The sequence below is a fragment of the Saccostrea cucullata genome, unplaced genomic scaffold (assembly GCF_032062105.1).
Source record: "Saccostrea cucullata isolate Sc308-1 unplaced genomic scaffold, CSIRO_AGI_Scuc_v1 ctg5566, whole genome shotgun sequence".
Taxonomy (NCBI): Eukaryota; Metazoa; Mollusca; class Bivalvia; order Ostreida; family Ostreidae; genus Saccostrea; species Saccostrea cuccullata.
Genome location: NW_026926048.1, coordinates 3,770 through 7,538, shown reverse-complemented (window position 1 = coordinate 7,538; position 3,769 = coordinate 3,770).

The window sequence follows — 3,769 nt, the reverse complement described above, 5'->3', positions numbered from 1 at the left end:
TGAGAGGACCTTCGGATCTATTCATTGCGAAAGGATTCGTAGACCCCTTCTATGAATTATTGCCCCTGAAATTTTTGAATTTTACAAGTAATGAAAAATTTTCAAACCGACAAGTCGTAAAGACATGGGACCAACTGCATAAGATTCATTGACCTTTGACCTTAAAATGCATGTAAAGGTCATGGGTCAAGGTCATTCCAAAAATGAAAAATTTAACATTTTTTATATCTCTTTTGTCTCTCAACATATACTTAATATCTATGCATCAGTAATATGGAACCAACTGCAAAAGATTCATTGACCTTTGACCTTAAATTATAGGTCAAGGTCAAAGGTCAAGGTCATTCAAAATATGTAAAATTAAGCATTTTTATAGCTCTTTTGTTCTTAACCAAATTCTAAACATCTTTGCAGCTTCAATATGTAATCTTGAAACCATTTCAGAGATTTCATTCGTGTCCCCTAAGATTGACCCCTCTAAAAGTTAGTGCCCCCTTCAGTGAAAACACTTGTTATCGCTACTCCTCCGAAACCAATAACCGTAGAAGAACGAAACCTTCAACAATGTCTGCGACTAATTAAGTACACTTTCCAATCTATTCAGAACAAAGAATTCATAAACCATGTAAGAAGTTATTGCCCTGACAGTTTATGATGTTTACGAAGAACTTAAAACTTCTTAACGACAAGTCGTAAAGACATGTGGCCAAGTGTATGAGATATTTTGCCCTTTGACCTTGAATTTAAGGTCAAAGTCAAGGTCATTGAAAAAAGTATGAAATTGCTTATACATGTTTATTTTTACAAAATGAATTTGACCTTTGACATTGATAGTTGACCTTGACCTTTGACCTTGACCCTTACTCAAGAGTTTATAACATATTTATTATTTATATAGCTTTGATCCAGCTTCAAGTGGTAAACTCATGTTTATGAGAGTTTTTTTTTTTTTTGATGACCTTGACCTTTGACCTTGATACCATCAAATTTATCAAATATCCTTATAAATCTGTTTTCAAATGTTTCTCTGTACCCGTCAAGCCTGACGTATAAAAAGGTTCTTCCTCCTTGTGAGAAAAGCCTTCATATCTTTACGCATTCAAAACCATTGACCGTAGCGATGCGAAACCTTAAAGAGTGTCTTCGACAACTTTAAAAACTTTTACCTTCAAATTTAGGTCAAGGTCAATTGTCAAGGTCCTTCAAAACACATATTATTAGGTCTTTCCACCTTTCTGTGGAAAGATCTCTTGAAATGCTTATGATTATTATTATTCTTTTTCCGCCGGACTTTTGAAATTGCAAGACTTATCAAAAAACTTTGTAGTTCATGATACTGGATATCAAAAGTTATTCTGAAAAATGACCCAACGTATTTGAACTTTGACCCCTTACTCAGTTATTACCCCTTTGTCGTAAAGCTTGTTATCGCTACTCCTCCGAACCCGTAAACCGCAGAGTTTCCAGACCTTCACCTATGTCTACGACTTAATTAGTAGACTTTAATCCTTCATTGCGAAAGGATTCGTAAACTCCTACCATGAATTATTGCCCCTGAATGTTTGCGATGTTTAGGAATATATAAATCTTTTCTTAAACAATATGTCATAGAGACATGTGGCCAACTGCAATAGATTCTTTAACCTTTGACCTTAAAATTGAGGTCAAGGTCAAAAGTCAAGGTCATTCAAAATATGAAAAATTAAGCTCTTTTTATACCTCTTTGGTTCTTTGCCAAATTTTAAACAATATGTACTCTTAAAACCATTTCAGAGATTTCATTCTTGTCCCCTAAGATTGACCCCTCTAAAAGTTATTGCCCCCTTCATTGTAAACCCTTGTTATCGCTACTCCTCCGAAACCGTAAACCGTAGAAGTACGAAACCTTCAACAATGTCTGCTACTAATTTAGAACACTTCTCATTCCATTAGTGCAAAAGAATTCGTAAACCATTTTAAGTAGTTATTGCCCCTGCTAGTTGATGATGTTTACGAAGAACTAAAAACTTCTAAACAACAAGTCGTAAAGACATGGGCCCAACTGCATGAGATCTTTTGACCTTTGACCTTGAAGAATAGGTCAAGGTCAAAGGTCAGGGTCATTGGAATACTAGAGAAATTGTCGATTTAAGGTATAAAAATCCAAATGACCTTGACCTTGATATTTGACCTTGACCTTTGACCTTGACCCCTTACTCAAAAAGTAATAAAGAAATATTCATTACCTGTATCTAGATTCATCTTCAAGTGTTAAGTTTATCTCTCTCCTTTTTTTTTTTGGATGACCTTGACCTTTGACCTTGATAAATGACCTTGACCTTTGAACCCCTATTGACCCAAAGGTCACAATCAAGCTAAAGGTCGTCGAGGTATTTTCAACTCTTACTTTAACAAATGCTTATACCCCCCCCCCTTTTTCTTAAAAAAAAAAATCAACAGCAGCATAGAGAAAATGTCTACAAGTCAAAAGACACGATGTATCGTCATAAGATTCGGAGTAAAAGCAAGAAGAGACCTTAAAAAAAGTGTCCTGTGAGTTTTAAGGTGAGTCTCTAAAATATTATGAAATTCTAGCGAAAATCGGCAACATCTGCATTTTTTTTCTGTCTGAAATTATTTATTGCTGAGCATAAAAATTAATTAAAGCCCGTATTAGCTATTTCTGCAATTGTTGTTAATATCATTCGATTCTCCTGCTCTATTACGACATTTTAATGCCAAGTATTCTTGCTTTCTTTAGAGTATGGAATTTATTTCAATTTTATTTGGATTTAATATTAATGGAATGAATCTTGATTTCATCTGAAATTTGATTTTTTTCCCCCAGAATAACACAATCCCAAGAAATAGCGACTTTCAGCATAGTAAAAAGAAATACACGTTTCTTCCCTGAGTTTCCCATCTAGAATTACATGTTTGGATTTTTATTTATGCTACTTACATTGAATTTCATGCCTATTTCGGTCCAGAATGTTAAAACCCGAACCCGATTCTCTGTTTTCCTTTTCCATAATTACAATCTGCCTTGCATCTCTCGCTCATGTTTCTCACATGCTCTTAAATAATTTATCGCCATCCATTTCAAACTTAAAACAACTCAAATCGGATATTTTCATACATCTATTAATACATGTATAATGCACATATGATGCAGGTACACATGGGACATTTCACGATGTTTTCACTTACGCTTCTGTCTTGATGCGCAGATCAAATGCATGTGATTCATATTAATAGGTATATCATAATTTTAATCAGACCCTACCCCTTACATCTTAAATCGAAAACAATCTCATTCAAGTTCATATATACACCTAGGAGCGTGTTACAATGAATTCGTGCTTATCCCCGAGTCGACTCGTATAAACCAGGAAGTCTGTTCAGAATATATTTATACCAACTGCGAGCCCGATCTAAACTCCTAGTAGAGAAATGAGAATTTTGCTGTTTTATTTATTTTCTTGCTTTTTTCCTACTTTTTTCAGCCCAAATGATATTGAAACACTTAAAAAGGTGGAAAGACGTCTCATTGTTCTCTGAACAATTAGTTTACTAGTTGTTAATTGTAACTACACGGTCAAAATTATATAAATTTCCAATCTAAAGGAAATTAACATACCTGAATATGGCACGAAAATGGCTCTGCGCGGCTCTGTCCCTAGCCAAGTCCATAAACATAACCTAATCCATCCAAACTTCTGGGTTTAAGCCATTATCATAATCAAGGCTATAAATTAGTATTGACTCCCAATGAGTAAGACATCGGCTC